We start from the raw sequence: 25,288 nt of genomic DNA, 5'->3' as shown, positions 1-25,288 counted from the left end.
TTTTCAATATGGATTTCAGCCACTTCAACTCAGATTTTGCCTTTTTGTCAGCTATTTCAACTATCTTCCTTTTACAAGATCGCCCTACAGGGGCTAACTCTTTTCAAAATTTCTGTTTTGCCAATTAGTCTAGATTTTATAAAAAATCCAAAAAAGAGGTTTTATTGTCTTGTCCTTATGTCAATAAAGAAGCAATGTGGGACCCACACTGAGGTGGTGTCACACAGGCTTTTCTTTTGAAAAATTTGAATTTTGAAAAACCCAAAAATATAGGAGCCTTGTCCCCTGGATTGGTGCCACTTGTCTCTTCTCTCTCCTCCCATTTCCATGCCAAGTGTCAGTGTGGGGCTACCTTAAGAAGCCGCCACATGTCATCCCATTTATCTGCCATGTGTCAGTATCCACCATCTCCACCCTGCGCCATGTGTCATTCCAAAGATCACCAGGAGATGCCAAGTGTCATGTGTTGTCCTGTCCAGAAAAAGTAGACTTGTCTCCTCTGAGGTAGCACCATTTGAAGTGTGTCTCCTGCAGAGGACACGTGTCAACCTCTCCCTCCTTCAGAAAAGTAGTCTGACACATGTCTCTCCCTACTTTTCTCAGAAAAGTAGGAGACATGTGTTACTCCTAGCTTCCTCCAGAAAAGGTAGGCTTGTCTCCTCTGAGGTGGTGCCATTTGAGGTTTGTCTCCTGCAGAGGACACATGGCATCCTCTACTCTTTTCAGAAAAAGCAGGGGACATATGTCATTCTCTGCTCTTCTCAGAAAAAGTAGATGCCACGTGTCATTTCCTGCTCTCTTCAGAGAAAGCTAAAATTCAAACATTCAAATCCCTACAGAGGTGGCGCAAATCCTGAACTTCACCTTTTTCATTTTGTCTGAGATGGCGCCACATGGCATGAACCTCCTTCTCTTCCCTCTGCCACGTGTCATTCTCTGCTTCTTTCAGAAAAAGCAGGATGACACATGTCTTCCCCCTACCATGTCTCAGAAAAGTAAATGACACATGTCATGTCTAGCTTCCTCCAGAAAAAGTAGAGGACACATGTCACTCTTGGCTTCTTCAGAAAAAGCAACCATTCAAAAATTTTCAGACAAGAGCTAGGTGGCGCAAATCCTGGAGTTCTACCTTTTTATACTTGGCCTAAGATGGCGCCACATGTTCCTTACTTTTTCCCCCTGCCACATGGCACTGTAGGAGTCACTCTGAGGAAGCGCCACATGTCAGCCTCTCCTTTCCTGCAGAAAAGTAGAATTTGAATTCCTCTGAGGTGGCACAGTCTGCTTCTTCCACTCCTATCCTTCTGACATGTGTCAAGAACCTCCAAAGGTGGTGCCACATGGCATGCTCCTACTGTTTTCAACTTTACACCTCAAAACACCTTTTGAGGTGGCGCCAATCCAGAGCTCCACTTGGCTTCATTCCTTTTATTTATTTTATATTTTTAATAAAAATAGCCCCATGAGGTGCCGCCACCTGCGGACTCCCTACAAAAGGAAAATTTTGAATTTCAAACCCCAGGTAGCACCCTCTGAGGTGGCGCCATCTGGGATCTTCCTGCAGAGAAAATCAAGCAGACTCAAATTTTGAAAAATTTTAAATCCTGCTGAGGTGTCTCACCCACAAATTTCCTATTTTATTTTCTAAAAAAAAATCAAAATAGCACCCCCTGAGATGGCGCCACATGGAGGGCTCAGATTGAGCCTGTTTGAAATTCAAATTTTTTAGAAATTTTTTTATAAAAACAAGGGCTCATGCCCAGCCTAGAGAGACCATTTTTGGAGCTCTTTTTGGACTTGGAAATTCGACCTAGACTTGCTTCAGAATCTGATTTTTGAACCTTAGAATTCATGCCCCCCCCTTTGGCTCAGGGGAGAAGGTGCAGTGGGTCGATTTTGGTGAATCATCCGAAGCCCAGAGCGAAGGACGAACCAAGCCCTTGGTAGCAGTCCCTTTCAAGAGTCTCAAAGCTGCGTAACGAAGCAAGGTGCACCTCTTTTCCTCTTGATTTGATTTCATAATTTGATTCGGGAGTCGTTTGAAGAAAGAGCTCATCCGAGAGATAGATTGAGCTATTCTCATAAAACGACATATATAAAAATACATGATTATGATTCCTTGATGATTTTTAGCATTCATGCATTTAGCTAGATTTAATTTGTATTTTATTTCGTTAATTTAGCATGTTTCATGAATTAATTAGGATTAATTTAGCATTTATTTCAATTCTGCTCAGTTTCAGTAGTTCTTTATTTTTGTCAGTCAGTTCACACGTCATTTCATGCATGTAATTTTTGTTAAAAAATCCAAAAAAAAAACATGGAATGCGCCCTTAGGTGTCCCTAGAAATGTGCCAAAAATTCGGAAGCATTTGAATTTTTTTACTGCGGTAATAATTAAAAATAGAAAGTCGGTTTTTGTTACCCGGGATGCGTTCTAAAAACTCTTTTCCGACTTGTAAAATCGCGGTCGCCCTCATGGGAGATCCTATTTTCGATCCAAAATATGTTTTGAACTCGAGAAGATGTCTAGTTGTTAACCTGATTTTTTCCGATTTTTCTGATTTTTTTTAATATCTGACAAAAATCCGAGAGTTCGGAACACGTGTCAGAGCCTGATTTGGGCTTCTAAGACTTTGGATCGACTTAGGGCTATGGGTTCTCTTTGGGTGTTGCTCTAAATCCGAATCTGTAAAAAGTGAATATTATGTACGAGATGTCCTCTGTTTGCATCTGTAAGCTTGTGATTTTTAAAACAGTTGTGATATCTGTTTCAAAATGTTTTTGTCAGTCTTTTGTTTTGCTACATTTGTCTGTTCTGTCAATTTAGGATTACAAAGTTATATTTTTATCCATGTTTCTGTTGATCAAATGCCGAAGTCATTAACATAAAAGTTGTCCATGTAGATGTCGTGAGTAGCTCTGTTAAATATCAGAAATTTCCATGGCTGTTTTCTATTTATCTAGAATTTTATGTTAGATCAGGTCGATTTTTCCTCCGTCAGAACCAAATCCCTGTTACTGAACTCATCATGGCTCAAATTCCGGGGCTGTAAAAACCAAAAATGTTCTATTTCGGGTCCTTTAGCAGTCTGCAAAATATCAGAAGTTTTCATGGTGTAAATCTTTCATTATCATAATAAACATTGCATTTGGTTCGGGTCCATAGGCGAAATCCACCCTTTTTAGGACTTTCTTTAAATTTTAGCATTCAAATCATATCATTTCGTGATTTTTAGCATTCTAGGCTGTTTTTCAGAGTAGGAAGATGCTTTATACCGATTTTGGTGTAATTTGGAATCCATTTGAGGTTCGGTTTAGCCATAATATCAAAACAGGGCCCCGCGGGACCCGAATCCATGCGAAAAACAAGCGAAATTCGTTATTTTGGATAAATTGTAAAGTGCCCAATTCTGATTTTACAGTCTTAATATGTTTAACAGCATGTCATCATATCTCATTATGCATTTCATCATCATTTGATTCAATTTGAATTTTAAAATCTCAATTTTTATCAAAATTTCCTTCAAAACCCCTGATTTTAAAGGTATAACTTTAACTTTAGGGGTATTTTGGTCATTTTGACCACCATTTCGAATTTCAAAACTATTTTCCACCGAATTTCCTGCATTTACATCATTTCAAATATCAAGGAAGCATGAGAATAGGGTTTATATCCAATTAAATCCAATAATTTCATAATATTATTGGAGAATCTTGGAAAAACCCACATATTTGAGCTAACCCTATTTCAAGTTTGGCAGGGACATTCAAATGAAGGAGCTGAAGTCTGCAATTCCTTTTATTTCATTTATTTAGTGATGTAATAATGTAAATTTTGGAATAAGATTTTAATTTCCTGCTTAGACTAGGATGCATATCATATAGTTTAAATTTATGCAATATCCTGTTTCTATGATTCATGCATTTTATTTCAAAAGCACTATAGATGTTCACGAATGGCACGTGCACCAACTCTTAGGGAGTTGATGAACTCGGTGGAATCCATATTTACGGCCCTAGTCAGAATATGGACGAGACCCAGATCCATCATCTTTCTACCAGTCACATTGAGCCTACACTCTTAGGCTATCTTAAAATGCACATCATATTTCTAATATTTTCAAAGTATTGTGCATTAAATCAATTAAACTCTGAACATATTCATGGCCACAGTCAGGATATGCGAAGGATTTATTTTGACTTAATGCACATTTTCCAACAAATTTCTTAGAAAATCTTTCAAAGTGCATTCATTCATTCATACCATTTGCATCATGAAATCATTGGTTTTCTCATGATTTTCTTAAGAAAATTTCATTCTCAAGAAATCGATTTCTCAAGAAACTCTGAGTATTTTCCAAAATCGGTTTTCCCAAGTTAAGTTTTCACAGTTTTCCATAGAAACCAGTCTCTCAAGAAACTTCTAAGTTGGATTTCCAAGATCAAATTTTCCCTCGATTTTCCTTGGGAAAGGTTATTCTCTTAAGATTTTAAAAGGAGTCTCCCAATCTTTCTCAAGAATCAAAAATCAATTTTCAAGGGTAAGATTCTCAGGATTTCAATTTCCCAAGTTTTGAACTTCTTTCTCCAATGAGTTTTCCTATAAATCTTCCATCATTTTCCTAAGAAAATTCTCAAAGTTCGAGTTTTCCTGAGAAGTGTTTCCCTTTTCAAATGCTCACCTTTTTCCCAGGATTTTCAACCATTCATGATTTTCCCACAACTTTATGAACTTTCTCGAGATTTCAAATCTTTTTCATCTGAGTTTCCTAAGAAATTGACTTTCAGCTTTTTCCTGAGAGATTCTTTTCAACTCCAAATATTTTTCAAGCATACATCATGTTTTCCCAAGCTGCATTTTCTAAAATCTCATAGCACATGCCTGAATTCTTTGTACATAAAGGATAGAACACGATTTTGATGATTTAACTAAGTCAAGCACAATTTTGGTTCTTAGTTTGATTACCCCTGTTGAAGGTGGCAGGAATGGTCAAACCTCGTACCGACAGGTCGACCCCCATCCCATGGATTTTCCCGCAATTTTCAAAAACGGAGGCGAGAATTTCAAAAACAATTTCCAAAATCCTGTCAAGTTTGAAGCGCGAAAGCATTTCCTCTCTCTCTTCCGCAAGGAAGGGAAGACAGGGAAAAATTTCGCGACGATAACAGAAAGAAAGGGGGCTCACATTAGGGTTTTACAGAAAATTTAGCGACGGATTAGCGAAGACAAAATTTTGTCGCAAACACCATAACAAATTTGCGATGTAGTAGCGACAAAAAAATGAAGTCGCACATCCATCTGGAAGTTACGACGGAGTGTGATGGAATTTTTCCATCGCTAATCCATCATAAATTTGCGATAGAATTTTTCCGTCTCTAATTCCATAACTAATTCCAATTTTAGGGACAGATAGTTTTCTCTCACTAATCCATCGCAACTTTGCGATGGATTATTTTTGTCATAAATTTCTGTCGCTAAATAACATTTTTCTTATAGTGGAACTACAAATCATTTTTGGTAAATCTATGCCTAGACGGCTAAACCCAGAAATCGGGAAATTCGAAACGCATAGTTTCATGTTCCTATGTAATTTTATATGGTTAAATCTTTGTTTCCAACATAAATGGATGTATATTTATTTTTATGCATATGTTTACAACATGAATCATGTCTCTACAAATTTATTTTATATGTTTTATGGTGTTTTTTCATGCTAGTATCTTAAACTAGTTATTTTGTATAAAAATCATGATTTATTTTGATAGTTTAGATTTCAAAGCTTGTATTATGATCATATAACAACTCTTTATGATTATAGATAATGTTTAGATACTTTTAATAGGTTGATGCATAATTAAAAATTGATACTCCACGTTTATGCTTGAGTTTTCTTGCTTTTATCATGATTTATATTTTATTTTTTATGTTGTTTTGATTTTCTTGACCGATCTATCATGATAAAATAAATCTACCTCTCAAATCGAATCACCAATAGCCAAACCCTTTTATGGAGACCTTACAAACATCTGCGAGGTATCTCAAAAAAATATTTGGCCTTATTGGTGGTACGAAAGTGAGGGTTATGGTTGTTGTAACCCAAGACATAAATTTTGTCATGCGTGCAGAGCTATTCTTGAAAGTCGGTCTTTCAAAAAATCTAATAAATCAAAGATTTGGAGTTAATGGATGATTTTTGGATATATCATTTGTATGAATAGATCTGAAAAAAATAAAAGAAAAATATATTTTATTTTTTATAAATCTTAAAGGCTCACAGAAATCATAAACAATTCAAGACTTTGCAGAAAACCTGGATCTAGAATTGTCTTAGGCAGGGTCTGGTCCAAAAAATCTAAAAAATTTATATGATGTAGTTTTTTGACAAACGTAAATAATTCTGAAAGTTAACAAGATATCTTTCACCAAAAAATTTAGAAGAATAAAATCCCTCTTAGATTGGGTCTAGTGACTACTTCTTTGGAAAGCAAGATTCTGGCAGGTTCTGTCAAGAATAGAAAAATAGTTTCGGGTCTATGAATTTTTATGAGCAAACAAAATATTTTTCTGAGATCTACCACCTGAGATTGGAAGTTAATATCCTTTAATATGGGTGTGAATTTTTATTGAGTTATATTTGTTTGTTTTGATGGTCTATCAAACCCGTGAACAATATGTAAATTTTGATATTATACAGTTCTTGATTCTAGATAATATCTTGACTTATGAAATTATTTTTCAAAAATCATGTACTTGATTATGATATAAGATGCTAATCATGTATATGTTATTGTAGAATTTGCCAAAAATGAGTTGTATGTATGTATGTGGATTATTTGGGCATGATGGCATATGAGACTGCATATTAAACATGAGAATTAAGTATGATAATTAGACCAAATGGTATGCATGATCATGTATGCGTTATTGTGATCATTGCAAAAAATTTCCTCTCTTGTATTCCTTCCCTTCTCTTTTCCTTTATAGCCTCTATTTCCCTTTTTGAAGGGGGAAATAAAAGGCAGAAAAGAAGAGAGAAGAGAAAAGAAAAGAAGAGAGAGAGGAACTCTTTTGCAAAGTCTCATCTGACCAAAATTTTGAAAATATTTTGAAATTACTCGCCTCTGTTTTGAAAATTTTGCGGAAAAAGATGGAGAGACAGGATTCGCTCGTTGGTACAAGGTTCGATCGTTCCTGGCGCCTTTACCAGGGGTAATCAAACCAAGGATCAAATAAATTCCTTTTGCTTTGCTAAAATATAATCTAAGAATTTATTTTAAGTTTAAAATGCACAAAGAGTTATGCTTGTGCAATGCAAATGCAGAAATGTATGCTTTTGAGAAAATAGTTTAGAAATTTTGAGATTTTCTAAGTGATTTTAAAATAAATTTGATAATGAAATGAAGAAATGATTCAAAGGTTTGAAATTGGTTTGAAGAAGTTAGATTTTTGAATCTAACTTGGAATGTGAAATAGATCTTGAGTTTTGAAATAATCAAAGATTGAGATGAACCTGATTTTGAAGAAGAGAGAGTTGAAAAAAAATGAATATAGACTTCAAAAATGGATTGAAAGTTAAGATGGTATTTGAGAAATGGAGTGGAATTCTAGATTTAAAGTTTGAAATCAAAATGGATCTTGGGTCTAGGTGGAATTTGAAAACAGAATTGGATTTTTAGATCTGGATTTCAAGATAGATTTGAATATGAAATCTGGAATTCTAAATGGCATTGGATCCGAAGTCTGAAATCCAAGATGAAGTTGAATCTGGAATTTGAAATCCTAAATGGAATTGGATCCGAAGTCTGGAATCCAAGATGGAGTTGAATATGAAGTCTGGAGTCCTAAATGGATTTGGATCCAAAGTCTGGAATCCAAGATGGAATTGGATTCGAAGTCTGGAATCCAAGATGGAGTTGAATCCGGAATCTGGAATCCTAAATGGAGTTGGATCCGAAGTTTGGAATCTAGTATGGAGTTAGAAGATGGATCTGTATTTTGAAAATCCAGATGAGATTTGAAGATGGATCTGGAAATTTGGAAATCCAGATGAGATCCGAAGATGGGTCTGGGCTTTGAAAATATAGATGGGATTTGGATTTTGGGAACCCAGATAGAACTTGAAATTGGATTTGAGAAATCCTAGATCAATTTTCAAAATTTGGGAAGAAGGATAGAGAATGAAACTTGATTTTCAAACTTGAATTTTGAAATTAGGAGATGAATCTGGAAATTTTAAAGTTGAATTGAACTTTGAAATTTGATTTTGAATATTGAATTGAATTTAAAATCGAATTATGAAAATGGAAATGAATCTTGAATTTTCAAAGTTGAATTGAACTTTGAATTTGGATTTGAATTTGGAAATTGAATCTGGAATATAGAAATGAATTCGAAATTTCAAAGTCAAATTGGACTTTGAAATTGAATTTTGAAATGAGATAGAATCAAGAAAATGAATTTGAATTTATAAATAAGAAATGAAGAAGGTATTTGAAGAATTATCTCAAAATTACTTGGGTTTTAAAAAAGAATTTCGAAAATATGATGTAATTCTATCCTAAATGATGAAATGAATTAAAGAATTTGAACATTGAATTTGAAAAGCATATTTCATTCTTTAAATAAATTGAAATAAGATTGAAGATATAATACATTTCTGACTATGGTCATAAAATGTATTATATAATAATCATATTTAAATTCAAATGATGAATAAAACACATTTTTGGTGTTGTTATAGAGTTTAAAATGAAATTAACTCTCAATATATCCTGACTATGGCCATTGATATATATTTTGAGTTAATTTTAAGTTAAACTCTGATAAGGAAGGAAAATATTTAAAAATATGATGTTTTTCTGAAAAGAGATCCAGTGTGGATCCAATGTTATTCCATAAAAGATGAAAATCTTAAGTCTTGTTCACACCTTGACTATGGCCATTGATGCAAATCATCAACTTAGGATTTAATCACCTTTTATTAGAATGGTGCAGGTGTCATTCATGTTCCCATTTGTGAATTTATGAAAGAAAAGAGAAAAATAATATGTAAGCAATTTCTAAGATATATATGCTCATACATTCTACTCTAGACTCAAAAGGATAAAATTCTCATTAGCATCTAAATATTACATTCTTTGAAATAAAATTCTTAATCTAAGAATAGAAAATTACATCTTCCACTTTTTCCTTGAAAGAATTGATTTGGCACAAAGCAAAATGCAAAAATATAGAGGAAAACAGGAAATGCATCATGACTTTATCTAAGTATGTATGCGATATATCTAGATGGAACATTCATGCTAATGAGACAATGCATATACATCTAAATGAGATGCTTATGAAAGAAAGCCTTATTTATATCGGATGTTTGCTAGAATGCCTATAATTATTCACTTGGAAGATACTTATGCATACATTGGGCTGTACATGGAAACATATATACAAGATTGCAGGGAAATGAAGTGAGATATAGTAATATGAAACATATGGGAAATGAGTTTAACACGAATGCCTTCAATGACATGATGGAATTATAATAACGTTATATATAATGGAGTGCAGAAAATGTATAACATGGCACAGGTGATGAGATGTGGTTGGAAATATAGTCTTGTAGGTGATTTATGAAGGATGCTGTGGATATAATTGCAGCCATGGAAGATATATGTGAAGTGTATAGTGGCATGAGAGGTGTAGTTGCAAGATATGTGCTGGAGGTGATAATGCAAAATGGACTGGAGCTACGCGCCAGCGATTGTAAGAGTGATGTAGCAGGAGAAAATGAAGATGGTAAATGCAAAGTGTGACAGATAATGATGCTACAAGAACATGGAGATCTAAAGCAGCCTTAGGGCTACTGCGCTATTGGAACACAGGAAGCCACAGCAGCCCACAGGGCTGCTGTGCTGTGAAAACACTGGAAAAAAAATCCCAGTGAGATGCTATGATATGCTACACCCATAGGTGGTGTACAGCAGAGAGGGGGTGTAGCTGGAATTTGATTGGCAGCGAGGTATAGATTGAGGTGATGCATGGAGTCATCGCAGCAGTGCTGATGGTGTATGTGGGAATGATGGAAGTTGTAATTTGGGATGGCTACAACAATGGGCAACGTGCTTGGATAATAAGAAGAGCAAGTAACAGTGGGGAAGGGACAGGTTCATGGGGAGTTTGAATAAGCTGTAGGTGGCTACAAGCATAATGTTGGGAATGGTAGTGGTCACAATGATATGCAGGGGCAAGTAGATATTGCCCAATACATGATATAGATGCAATGTAAAAGTCAGGAAAGAAAATAAGATGTTGCATACTGTAATCTCACAGTGATTTAAGTCAAAAACCAATCAGATCTTATAATCCTTTTCCTGCAAATCTGAGCTGACAACAAAATGATTCAAATACTGGATCTGTTTTCACAGCAAATCATAACTTCTCCAATTATACGATAAATTCAAAGTAATGTTATCAGTAACGCAATATGGCAGATCCAATTTACAATCAATCAAATATAGCAGAGAAGTTTTCACAGTGAAGTCAAGAGATTTCACAGTGAACTAAGCATACACTTTTGTTCCCAATTAACAACATATACACCATGATATCCACTGGAATGAAAGCATTGATAATACAGGGCATTTGTTGATACAGAAGAAAAGATTTTCAGTGAAATCAAAAGATTTCACAGTAAAATCAAAAGATTTCGTAGTGAATTATACCATTCGAACGACATCTATTGAAGTAGATACATCGATGATGCAGGCAAGACGCTGTAACAAATACAACAGAAGATACCGCAAGTGTAGTGGGGTTATTGTGATGTGCAGATGGAGTAGGTGATAGCTACAGTAGTGGGTGAGAGGTTATGAAGAAAGTTGACTCCACCAGTATTGATTTGGATGGGAAATACACCAACATGACTCTATTGGAGGAGCCCCTTGATGAAAACTTAGCGACAGTTCAAACAAGACAAATGTCAACAAAAGCACCAAGCAACATTCAATGTTCATGATGGAAGGTTTGATATACCTATGATCAGAGCTCGATGTAGCAGATTGAACTCTATTGTTCAGTAACTCAGAGGGAATTCTCACTAACTGGAATTTCAAACATTCGGCAAACTGAAATCTATAGATCAACCAATAGTGAGTTTGAAAGTCTGATCCCTAGATCAACAATTCATCAAACAGTTAATAGTCCAACTATTTGCATTCAAATACCAACAGAAAAAAAAATGGTAAGGATTAGATATAGACCTACGATCAATGATTCAAGAACCAGATCACTGATTCACAAAGAGAAAAAGAACATCAATAATCTTAACATTCACATTAGATCCAAAGCTGCCATTTATCGGGTTCAAACAAAACTTTCAACAGATTCTCCAATATCAATATCATTCAAACAACGACCGGATTTTAAACAGAAATTTGATGACAAAAGGTTTCAATCAAATTTTCACTTAGCATAAACCATTACAGAATTCTGGCAAGCCCTTTATGGGAAATTGTTACCAAATTGTGGTGAATTTTAGGCATTCAAATATGACACTGTCTCCAAATGGCCAAGAATTTCAGATTCTCAAATTGTAGGCATCCACAAGAGTTTCAATCAACAGTAAAAAAAAAATGAGAATCGATCCAGATGGTCGATCAAATTTCTGTAAAATTGTTGAAATCCAGTGAATGAGAAAACTAAGTTATGCCGAAAGAAAATAGGTCCGATCATCTAAAGCTGAGTTATACTAAAAAAAGAAATGCTCACTGTGTTTTAAATCAGATCCAGCTAGAAAATAGGTTTCACGGCTACCGGATTCTTAATATTTCACTATTTATACGCAGCAATGTTGAATAATAATAATAATAATAAATAAATAAATAAATAAATAAATAAAATAAAAAATAATAAACAAAGAGAACAATGAAATAAAACTTATGAACAAAATGAATCGATGAAGTACTGGACAGCGTCGAACATGTCGTAATTAGGCCTTCGAGATATACAGAAATCACTAAAACTCAGAGATAAATTACAAACCCAGAGAAAAAAAAGTGTAGGAATGTAACCATTCCTGCTGATGTTGCATTATGGTAGGCTGATCTGCTATAAGCAGATCATCCTTACCATGATTGCTTTAGTGGGGCAAAAACGAGAGAAATTAGAAGGAAATCAGAGGAAAACAAAGGGGAGGAGGTAAAATAGATGCAAAAATAATAATTAAAAAAAAAGGATGAGAAGGGTCGATAATAATGCAATCACTTCAGGAAACTATAAAACAACCACGGATACTCAGAAATGTAAAGAAGTCATATGAATTTTGATACTAAAACAAGATGTAGAGGTAGATAAACAGGAAAGATGGTGTTGATTACAACAAAGAAAATGGCGTGAACAGAATAAAACAAATCATAGAAAGAAGAGAAAAGAAGAAAAAAAAAATCGGAATATGGAATATTTTGTTGATGTCACACAAATGTAGACTGATTTTGCCACAAGCACATCGGTGTTACATGGGTTTTTCAAAAATAAGAATAAGAAAAGGAAAAAGAAAACTAATCACGAAACAAAGGGGAAGGAAGACGAGGAAGGGCACTTACCGCTTATTCGATCGAGTGTTGGCGTCCTCCCTCTGGAATTTGAAGATGGATCCAATTCTTTTGTTGTTGCCGCTGAAATTGAAGATCACCTTGATTCTTCGTTACAGGATTAGTCTGGATTCCTGGAGGATTGAGCGATCGTAGCCTTGCTGTAACGGTGGGAATTCTGAAGGAGGAAGCTGCGAGATCAAATGATGATTGTAGATGGGGTTGGCTTCGCGTAGATTGGCAAAAGCTGAGATGAGAGAGGCTCCCTCTCTGGATATTGCTATCGCAGGATCAGATTTCTTTGCACAGTAAAAGGGGACAACAAAGAAATGGGAAAGAGGGGGAGAAGAAGAAGAGAAGAAAGAGGAAATAAGGAAGATGCGTAAAGAGTCTTCAGATGGGTGGAGGGGTGAAGAAGCGGTCGTTTCTTCAATAGCTCAGAGGAAAAATATCAGGGAAGAGGAGGAAGGGAGGAACAATCAAGAAGAAGAAGTTGTGGTGGGGTGAAGGCGATGAAGAGAGCTTCCCTTTGGCGTTCATTTTTATAGAGGGGAGAAGAAGGCTCGAGAAAGGGTTTGTTGGAGATGAGCGGGAGAGGAAGAGGATTGAGGTGATGCCCTCCATCGCCTCTCCCTGCGGTTCCGTGCAACGGCAAGCCGTTGGGGATTTTTGAAATTTCAAAAAGATGGTTTCTTTTATAAAGTTTTCTCAAAAGAGTTTTTTTTTTAGCTAAAAGGGGTTTTAGAAAGGGCAGGCAACTAATTTTTCGATTTTTTAGAAAAAGACCCGAATAATGTAAGAAAAATGTGAGGATTTTAACAAGCAGGACCCCAATTGAGGTTTTTGAAACATTTTTATAAAATTTTTGTTTTAAGACTTTAAGATTTTTCTAAAATGAGGTTTTTTTGGAAAATACTGGGTTAAATTGGGAATCGAGTTTCAGAAATGGATATGGGTCCAAGATGTTTGATAAAACATTAGAATTCAGATCTTAAATTGAGATCAGACCCTGAAGTGAGAAAAACCTCTGAGAAAATATGGAGAAATTGATTTTTTTGAAGAATAGGAGATCCGAGATCAGAATTGGATCCGGATATCTGATTTGGATCCAAGATTGGGTCAGATAGGGAAATTGAATATGGATTCCAATGAATCTGAGAAATGAATGGAAATTTTGATTGAAAATTGACCCGATTATTCAGAAGATGGAGCTAGGGGCGAAAAGGAAAATTTTGGATTTTTGGGGAAAAATTTGGGGTGTTCACAGTTATTCTATAAAATTTATGGTTCATTATGATCGTTGCAAAAAATTTCCTCTTTTCCTTTTTCTCTTCATTCTCTTTCCTTTCTAGCCTCTATTCCTTTTTTAAAGGGAAAATAAAAGATAGAAAAGAAGAGAGAATGAAAAAAGAAAAGAAAAAAGAGAGGAACTCTTTTGCAAAGGTCTCACTTGACCTTAATTTTGAAAATGTTTTGAAATTACTCACCTCCATTTTGAAAATTTTGTGGGAAAATGGAGAGACGGGATTCACTCGTCGGTACTAGGTTCGACCATTCTTGGCGCTTTGACAAGGGGTAATCGAACCAAGGATCGAACTTATGCCTTTTGCTTTGTCCAAATATTATCTAAGAATATATTCTAAGTCTAAAATGCACAAAGAATCATGCTTGTGCAAATGCAAATGCAAGGATATATGCTTTTGAGAAAATAGTTTAGAAATTTTGGGATTTTTCGGGTGATTCTGAAATAAATTTGATAATATAGTGAAGGAATGATTCAAAGGTTTGAAATTGGTTTGAAAAAGTTAGATTTTAAATCTAACCTGGAATTTGAAATGGATCTGGGAGAAGAGACTTGAAATTCCAAGTCTTGGAATAATCAAAGACTTGAAAATAAATCTTGAATTTGAAAAAAAATGAAGAAAAGGGGAGATTTGAAACTGAGATAGAATTTTTGAAGTAAAAATGAAATTTCAAAGTTAAAATGACCTTTGAATTGGATTTTCAAAAATCGATTTTGATCTTGTGCTTAAATTCGGAACCTAAAATAAGAATTGAGTTTGGAAATTGAATTTAGACTTTGGGAAATAGATTTGAAAATGGTCTTGGAAATAGAAATTGAAATTGAAATTAAAATTGAAATTGGAATTTTGAAACCCAGATAAAATTTAAAAATAGAGCTAGATTTAAGAAATCCAGGTGGAAATCGAGAATGGAATTGGATTTGAGAAATCCAGATGGATTTTGGAAAATAGAATTGAATTTAAAATCTGGATTTCAAGATGGAATTGGATTTGGACTTGAGAAATCCAAATGGAAATAAAAAATGGGATTGGATTTGAGGAATCCAGATGGGATTTGGAAATAGAATTGGATCTAAAACCTGATTTCGAGATGGGATTGGAAGATAGAATTGGATTTTCAAATGAAAAAGGAATTGAATTTGGAATTGGTTTTAAGAAATCCTGAATTAATCCTGAAACCTGCCTTGAATTTAGAGAAAAATCAAATTTTGAGATTCAGAATCAATCTCAAAACTTTGATTTTGGATAAATGAATTGGATTGAGAATCAAGAATTAATCTTTAGATAGAACTTGGAGATTGTGGAAAAAAAAACTTGATTTTAAAATTGAATTTTGAAATCAGGAGATGAATCTGGGTTTTCAAAGTTGAATTGAACTTTGAATTTGAATTTGAATTTGAATTGAACCCTAAAAATGAAAATGAATTTGAATTTTTAAAGTTGAATTGAACTTTGAATTTGGATTTGGATTTGAATTTGAAAATTGAAGTGAATTCGAAATTTCAAAGTGAAATTAGACTTTGAAATTAAATTTTGAATTTTGAATCTTGAAATGTGATAGAATTGAGAAGATAAATTTGAATTTATAAATAAGAATTGATTTTATTAATGAAGAAGGTATTTTGGAGAATTATCTCAAAATCGCTTGGATTTTAAAAAAAAAATTGAAATAATTCAAAAATATGATGTGATTCTATCCTAAATGATGAATGAATTAAAGAATTTTTGAACATTAGATATTGAAAAGCATATTTCATTCTTTAAATGAATTGAACTAACATTGAAGATATAATACATTTCTGACTATGGTCATAAAATGTATTATATAATAATCATATTTAAATTCAAATGAAGAATAAGACATATTTTGGTGCCTTTATAGAGTTTTAAAATGAAATTAACTCTCAATATATCCTGACTATGGCCATTGATATATATTTCGAGTTAATTTTAAATTAAACTCTAATAAAGGAAAAAAAATAGAAAAAATATGATGATTTTTTTGAAAAAAGATCCAGTGTGGATCCAATGTTATTCCATAAAAGGTGAAAATCCTAAGCATTGTCCACATTTTGACTATGGTCATCAATGTGGGTCATTTGCTTAAGATTAATCACCTCTTATTAGAAGGGTGCACATGCCATTAATGTTTCCATTCATGAATTTTTGAGAAATATGAGGAAAATAGTATGAAACAAGCAGTTTATGATATCTACGATGCTCATACATTCTATTCTAAGCTAGAAACCTAAAATTCTCATTAATATCTAATTGTTACAACATTGAAATTTAAATTTGAAGTAAAGATTCCTAATCTAAAAAAAGAGGTTCACCAATTTCTACATATTTCCTGCAAAACAGGGTTAGTATGAAGCCAAAATACAGTAGAAAGCATATGAGAAAAAGGACGTCATATGAAAAATTCAACATATATGTAAAAATATACATGGGAAAGTATGTATGATACCCTAAGTTAATCCGAAAATGACTATTAAAACGTGCATGTAAGGCCTTGAGCTAGTGAGAGAATGTAGGTTGGAATATGTTTTATACACTAAATTAATGATGAAATGCACATACAATATCCTAAGATATCAACAAGATAAGTGTTTAAAGTTTACATGAATATCTACCTGATCGAGAGACATGCAATGCCATAGATAAAATGTGAATATGCATGCATTTACTTAAGGTATGATACCTTATGTAAGTGAAAGATGCTCATGTGAGCATAATATGCCTATGTTCTAAAGGTACATACTACCTTAAAAAAATACATTTAGACAGGTGCTAATTGCCTGAAAGTGACCTTTTTTGCAAAAAATATGGATGGTGTCTAAGTATGGAATGTAATGAGATGCAATGGTTGAAGTGAAGTGATGGATAGAGGTACCGTGGGATTTGCTGTAAGTGTGAAGAAAAATGCTGACAGCAAGTGCTGAGGTTGAGTATATGCCTATAAGTGAACACTAAATGGCAGGATACATACGAATGGGTAGTGTTGGGATGAAGCTTGTGCTGTGTGATAGGCTGCAGGAAGGTGGAAAAAATGGGAATGTCATGATGCTATGGGAAGTGATGGTGACAATGTGCAATGTGAAGTATAGGTGTTAGTGGAGTGTATGCATATGATGCTGAAATATGGATATAACGGGGTGCAAAGGGTATGCATATGTAGCACTGGTGATATGCTACGGCGAAATGGGGAAAAATAATGAAGTCTGGACAATGGGTTAGGAATAGTGTCATTTGCAGGTAATGGAAGGTGGGCAGGGCTGATGAAGGTGTTGGATGAGCAGTGCAGTGAAATGTTGTTTGCAAGCCTAACTCAGGTGGGATCTTGCCACAACATTTATTGGATGACAAATTCCTACATTGCAGAATATCAAGATGGTTGTATAACATTGATGCAACACTTTAAATTGTTTCTTCCATCAAAAGAAATACACATGGATATGATTGCAGAATTGTAAGTAACATGAAGGGCTTATTTCTTGTGAAAACTTTCATCAATAGCTGATAACCAACAGTTTACATTCTAAAACATGCAGAAATATATAACAGAAGAATAGCGCACCAAAGAATACCTTTGATACTTGATGGTTTTGATATTGAAGCCTATAGTGGGCTGATAACACCATTTATTTGTAGAACATTCATTGTGTTACCTGAATTATCAAGGCCTCTGATTGGCCCTTGGACTTGCCAGCTGAGTTGTAGGGCTCCCCTTTACCTCCCCAGAATCATGTTAGTACCTGTCAACCTGGATTCTAGATCGATGTATGTTCACAGCTTCTCACGATGATGACACTGCAATAAATTCATCCCTGGTCATTTGTAGCAACATATGCAATATTTCAGAAGGAAATTGCTCATGAGTGAGGATATGCTCGAGGGGAATCCACATCATCATCAAAAACTCATTTTTCTTGTCTAAACGCTTATGTTGTGGTTTGCCACACTATCAGGAGATTCTGCATTAGAGGGTGTCCAATCACTTCCAGTGCAAGTGGAAAGCCTTTACAATCTTTCACTACCTGGTCCCTAAACTCTTTGTATGCGTTTTTGAAGGCAGTGTCATGAATGCAAGCCAAGTAACCAAATGAGTCCATGGCATCCATCTCTTTCAACATTTCCAAGGAATAGGTAGAATCAAATGGCTCAAATCTGGCTCTTGATATGACAACAAATTTTTAAACCTGTAGTTCTGAGAATGGGCTTTTGAAGGACTGGCTTAGACCAAACATCGTTCAAGACTACTATCATGGATCATGGTCGACTCCTGGTCCCTCTGTCAGACAGTTGTTTTACTGCATCTTCTTCATCTAAGGACTTAGGCAAGTCTTTTGTTTTAAGCAACTGTGACCATAATCTTTGCAGGATCTCAAGAATATTGGGTGAGCTTGAAATCCTCAAAAAGAAAAAAAATGACTCTAGTCATCTGATTTCTGCAAAGTCTTGCCACCAATAGTTGTTTTTCTGCATCTCCCAAGACCACAGACTCTAATCACTTGCACATCTTCTAGAAACAAATTCCTTTGTAGTTCCTCTAGAGGCCCATCTAACCCGAAAACTTTCTTTGAAAGTTGAGGGAGTGTACAACTAGAAACAATTCACAAATCCATTCCCTTCTCCACCCAGAACATCCAATTTGTCGTACATCCCCCTTGCTAACAGCAGAAGCTTTTGACATCCACCACCTTTCAATTGGCCACACTATACATTAGTATCTCTCCTTTTACAATCTTTTAGAACTGTAGCTAATCGTCTAGCTTCTTCAATCAAAGGAGCTAAAGATCCTAATGCATTTTTTTTTATCTGTTCCAGGTAGACTTTAAGCTTTTCAATATGAACTTCTTTCAACATCTCTTTGATTGCAACATATGATATACCAACAACTTTGAATATAGGTGGTCTACGGATAGATCTCACGATAGAAAACACTACAAGCTTTGATTTGATAAAAGATATATGGAAGATATGTGTAAGATCTGCAAAACATCTTCACATTTTCTGGTAGATATAAGACCTTCCACTTGATCAAGAACATCAACAAAATTTTTCAATGATTCGGAAGGCCGTAGCTTCAGAGAATTCTTCTTCTTTGGTTGTGGCTTGCAGATGAATTGACTGAGGGTTTGCTTTGTATTGGCAAAGACAAATTCAACTTCTCCAACCTAGGTTAAATTAATGTAACCCAATGACAAATTTCCAATAGAATTCAGAGGAGATGGACAGAAAGGAGCCGAAACACAGAAAATGAAGGTGCAGGGGAATGGAGAATAGGCTTCATGTTCAAGAACTTTGAGGTTTCATTCAAAAATCTGGACTAGTTTGAACTTTACCCCTGTACACTCAGTGACAATCAACACCTCAAATGTGTTCTTCTCTTCTTCTTTTTTTTAGCCAAGCCGTGAGATAGCCCCAATATTATTAAATCTCAAAATGGTTCTGTTAATCTGATTGCTCATGATATAGGGGAATGCACAAAAGCACATGGTCCACATTCTTTTGATTTCAAAGAGAGTTTATGCACATACCAACCTCATAACTTTGTAATGGCCATCAGAAGCAAACATCAAAAAAAAAATATTATAAACCCAAAAAGCCTCTCAAAATTATTAGCCGATTATCCAATAAAGTGTAAACACACAGACATCTCAAGGTGTAAATTTCGGTGTGACACCATTGATCTGCAAGAGCCATACTTCAGTAGAATACCTATGAACTAGCAAGCCATAACACCTGTCCTTACAAGTTACGCAATGCCACAAAGATAGTTCTAAAATTTCCTATGGCTAATATAAGTCATTTACACACATATTGTGCCATACAAGGTGAGAGTTAACAATCGAGAGAGAAAGAGAGACTCACAAAATCAAACTCAAGAAAACCAATATGAAAGGGAAACAAGGAACATTCTTGGCACCGACTGATGAAAAGCAAACAATGGGCAGTAGTAGCCTTGCTCAACTAGGCTCCTCACATGCACACCAACCGATGAAAGGGGATAACAAAACATGCTGTAACATTGTGCATGTATTCAAAAATGTGATCGAGATGCAGATGAATTGGGGAAATGAAGTAAGATATGACTATATACAACATAGAAATGATGGTATGCAGTACAGAGTATTGAAGATAGGGGAAAACTAGATGTAGATGCAATAGAGGGATGAAAATGACGCTGAGGCAAATGAGATGTATCACAAATCTGAGAGGCATGCGAGTCTGAATTCGTAATGTGGGCCATGAATGACTGTGATATACATATGATAACCAGTGACTTAACTAAAATGCAAAGTGATCCTGCAGAGAATCAGTGACAAAACCGAAACTCTATGGATGAGATGCCACGGATGACCAAAATGGGGTGTGAAATCAAACACGCATTTGGAACTCAAATGAAAACATAAAATCGAAATGGTAGGATCTCAGACATAATGAGTAATCAAATGCAACAAGAAAATGAACACAACGCGATGAACAAGGTGAATAAAATGTAATTAGAAAGATAATCAAGTGTACACTAAAACAGGAAACCAAGCATAAATTGGAGCTTACAATGTCGAGTGAGGGTTAAAACAGAAAATCAATACTTTTGTGACCATCCAGATCGACTGGTCATCCAAATAAAAATGAAAATTCGACAATCAGCAGGTAATCAAGACAAACAGGGATTTTACCATCGCTCGATCATCAAACACACACTGATTGTAAAAAAAAAAAAGAGAGAAAAACAAAAAAAAAACAAAGAGAAGTGTGGGAGTGAGATCATTTCAGCGTTAATGTGGCAATAGATGGGTTGATCCTGCTATATGCAGGTTGATCCCATCCTAAATGCTTTGTAAGAGGGAACAGAAGAGAAGACCAAAAGAAAAAGATTCGAACAAAAGAAGAAAATGCAATAAAGAGGAAAAGAGTTTTGTAGAAAACTGAAAGGAAGGAGGAACGCTTACTTACTTGTGACTCTGTTAATGTTCGGCCGATCTTTAGCCGATTGAAGAGGAAGCACCAGAGGGAGGGGTTTGAAAGGAGATGGTGCTAATGAATGGAAAGGTCAAAGATGGATCTGGAAGATAAGACGAGCCAAGATGGAGGGGAGAAAAGCGGTCCGTGAAAGAGGAAAGGTGGAGAGGGTGAAGACGGATCGATGCGTGAAGAAGAGGGGAAGAGATTATGGAGAAGAAGAAGAAGAACATGCGGGGGTGAAGGCGATGCCCTAATCGACCTCTGCACCTCCTGTTTTATAACAGGAGGTCGTTATGCTTTTTACAAGGGAGGTCCAAAAGTATTCTGAAAATTTTCAAAAAGTGGTTCCCTTTTAAGAATTTTCTAAAAGATGGTTTTTTAAAAAGAAACTTTCAAAAAGAGCTTTCTAAAAACCCATTTTTTTGTATTTTCTTTATATATATATATATATATATATATATATATATATATATATATATATATATATATATATATATTGGTTCTTTTCTTTGTATTTTCTGATTTTTTTGTATTTTTGACATAAAAATTTTAAAACTAGGGGAAAATAAGAGATTTAAAACTATTTTTTTGTATTTTTGAGAAATATTTACAAAAGAAGGGTTTTCTGAGAGTTCAGGTTTGAATTTTGGAAATTTCTTCAGAAAATGCGTTTAGATCCGGGTTTTGAGGAAATACTCGAGCTTTTAACCTCGAATCGAGAAATACAGGGGCATGGATCCAACTGGATGCCGGATGTACTATCTGAGCCTTTTAGAAAATATTTTTTTGTATTTTTATAAATTTGGTTTTAAAAATTGGATAACGAGGCTCAGATTTGGATTTTGGCACAGGATCCGGATCCAAAAATCAAGTCAGATATAGAAAATGGATTTGATTCTAGTAAATTTGAGAAATAAACTGGAATTTAGATTAAAACTGACTCAATTTATCTAGAAAATGGGGGTCAGGGGTAAAAAGGGAATATTTACAAAATTTTGAAAAAATTGGGGTGTTCCGAGTTGCCCCTCTTTGCTACTAAGCCGGTTGAAAGCCGAGCTTAGTGGCAAAGGAAATACTCCAAATTTTGAAAAAATGCCCCAGTCAGCAGATCTGAATTGGGTGTGGAAAATTTATTTTGAAAACATGGTTTTTCAGGCTTAAAACCTTATCTTGAACGGGTTTGGGGAGACGAAATCCTCAAAGATGATATGACTAAATAACAGAAATGAGGAAATCGTGATGGGACTTTTTGGTGAAGGTCTCGAAATGATGAAAAATAAGAATTTTGATCAAGTCTCGTGGGTGAGACAAGATCAGCTTTTTGGAACGACTCAGGTTTTAGCCCTTGACCTGGATGGGACGAAGATATATCAAGATGAATTTCAGGTTCTACCCTTACCTGAATGAAAAAGGAATACATGAAGACCTTGATGGGACATTTTGAGACAAATGTCTCGTGAAATGAAGCTCAAGCATGATCCTTTCTTGGATGGATATGAAGAGCATGGATTCCACGATGGGGAAAACCATGATGGGACTGAGAGAACTACCTTGTCGAAACGAGGGACCTCGTCGGGACGAGGCTCAGGTTTCACTCAAACCTGAACGAAAGATACCTCATGGAGCGAGGTTCAAGCTTAACCCTTAACCTAAAAGGGACGACCATACGGAATTATCGAATGAAGAAACCATGATAAGACCTTCGGAGTTTGGATGAACAAATCTGAAAGGGGTTCGCGAAAGGAGGAAAATGGGGTTCCCTAAAGCTTGGAAAAGGAATGTTCTTGGGCGCCTCATTGGTGAGACTAAATTAGCTTTTAAAAACAGATAACCTCTCGCAGATAGTTCAGGTTTGATTCCTAACCTGAGCGGGTGATACCTCAAGGAGCGAGGTAACAGGTTTAATCCTTAGCCTGAATGAATACAAAATCCTCGAGGAGCGAGGAAACTGTGATGGGACATCTAGACTTTGCACAACAAGTCCAAGAAGGGTTTGCAAAAGAAGAAAAATGGGGGTCCCTAAAGCTTAAAAAGTGGTTGATCTGGGGCATCTCATTGCTGAGACTGAAATAGCTTTTAAAAACAAAAGACCTCTTGCAGAAAGTCCAGGTTTAACCCTTATCCTGAGCAGGAAGGCAAGGAAAGTGAGATAGTAAGAGGAAGGTGAATAGGGCGATTCTTTTGAAGAAGGATAAGGTGAAAATTTATCAATGTGAACAAATGAATAGGGTGACATGAGGCAATTCTCTCGACAATGCGAAAGATGAATAGGGAAATATGAGGCGATTCTTCTGATAATGCGAAAGATGAATGAGGTAACATGAGGCAATTCTTTCGATGGTGCAAAAGATGAAATAAGGAGATATGAGGCAATTCTTTCAACAAATGCGAAAGATGAACAAGGCAATAAAAAAGGAGCAGAGTGATTCTTTTGACAACGCGAAAGATGAATAAGGCAATCCAAAAAGAGTAGAGTGATTCTTTTGATAATGCGAAAGACGAATAAGGCAATCCAAAAGGAGCAGGGCGATTCTTTCGACAATGCGAAAGATGAAAAGGCAATCCAAAAGGAGCGGGGAGATTCTTTCGACAATGCAAAAGATGAATGAGGCAATCCAAAAGGAGCAGGGTGATTCTTTCGACAATGCGAAAGACAAAAATAAGGCAATCCAGAAGGAGCGGGGCGATTCTTTCGAAAATGCGAAAGATGAATGAGGCAATCCAAAAGGAGCAAGGTGATTCTTTCGACAATGCGAAAGACAAAAATAAGGCAATCCAGAAGAAGCGGGGCGATTCTTTCAACAATGCAAAAGACGAATGAGGAAATCCAAAAGGAGAAGGGCAATTCTTTCGACAATGAGAAAGATGAAGAAGGCGATCCTTTTAGCAAGGAGAAGGTGAATCTTTCGACAAAACGAAGGACAAAGAAGGCGAACCTTTTAGTAAGGAGAAGGCGAATCTTTTGACCAAACAAAAGATGAAGAAGGCGATCCTTTTAGCAAGGAGAAGACGAATCTTTCGACAAAGCGAAAGATAAGGCAATCCTTTTTGAAAGGAGAATGACAAATCTTTCGGCGATGCAAAAGATAAATAAGGCAATCCTTTTTTAAAAGAGAAAGTCAAATCTTTCGGTGATGCAAAAGATGAATAAGGCAATCCTTTTTGAAAGGAGAAAGGCAAATCTTTCGACGATGCGAAAGATGAACATGGCAATCCTTTTTGAAAGGAGAAAGACAAATCTTTCGGTGATGCGAAAGATGAATAAGGCAATCTTTTTTGAAAAGAGAAAGGCAAATCTTTCGGCGATGCGAAAGATGAATAAGGAAATTCTATGAAAGAGGGAAAGGCAACTCTTTCGACTATGCAAAAGGAGGAAAAGGCAACACCAAGATGTATCAAAACAGACATCAAGTTTCTATTTCTCATTAGAAAAGTCGGAAAATTATTCCAAAATGATAAAAAATTATAGTGGATTCAAGGTAATTGAAAGCAAGCACATTTGTTTTGAAGAATATTCCCTCTTCTACCTAGAGTATTACCTCCAACTGGGCTAACTCTGTAGAATCAAGAATCAGATTCAAATTTGTTGTTGTTGAGTTTCTTCAAGGAAGATATCAATTTCCTTGATATGAAGAGAGAAAATATTCTTACTTTCATAAAAGCAATTGAGTGAAAAGATATTTGATAGAAGAATTTCACATAAATAAAGAAGATTCTTGGCAGTTTTGGCAGTTTGATATTCTGGGGCTTTTCCCATGATGATCTTTTTGCACTCTTTTTGAGTCATTGAGCTTTCTTGGGTTTTTACATCATCCTTCATTTTGGAGATGTCCTGACTTTTCTTTTTTTCTGGGAAGGGTACGTCACAAACTCCTTCATCTTGGAGATGCTCTGATCCTTCTCTTTCTCAAGAAATATACTGATGATATTGGCTCATTGGTCAAAAGTCTCTAGATGATAGCAGAAATCAAATATCTTTTAGGGTTTGTCGGGAGGTTCGTCGCATCCGCCTTCATCTTGACAGTGATCTGAACTTTCTCTAGAAGGATCTGTCACAAACTCCTTCATCTGAGAGATGATCCAAATCTTCTTTGGCCCAAGGGGTCTAGCTCGCATATTCGCCTTCATCTTGACGACAATTGAGAGATCCCTTTTGCAGATATTTGATTGCAGCTTAAATGACTGAGGAGATATGGATTGGGTAGATTCTTTTACGACCCAAGATATTTCCAATGCCTTTCTGCCAGAAGAATGTTCTTTAAGAATGTGTCGTAGCTATGATCAATATCAGTTCACTTATGGATTTTCAACATCATTGAATTTTCTTTCGCTGGTCATATCGAAGATTTTTCTTCATCCTCTTGGTTGACCAACAGAAAATCTGAATTTTGAGTCTTTCTTCACAAAAGCTTCACCCTTTTGGA

The sequence above is a fragment of the Nuphar pumila genome, chromosome 1, assembly GCF_984573655.1.
Source record: "Nuphar pumila chromosome 1, dmNupPumi1.hap1.1, whole genome shotgun sequence".
NCBI lineage: Eukaryota > Viridiplantae > Streptophyta > Magnoliopsida > Nymphaeales > Nymphaeaceae > Nuphar > Nuphar pumila.
Note: the sequence above shows the minus strand (reverse complement) of the source record.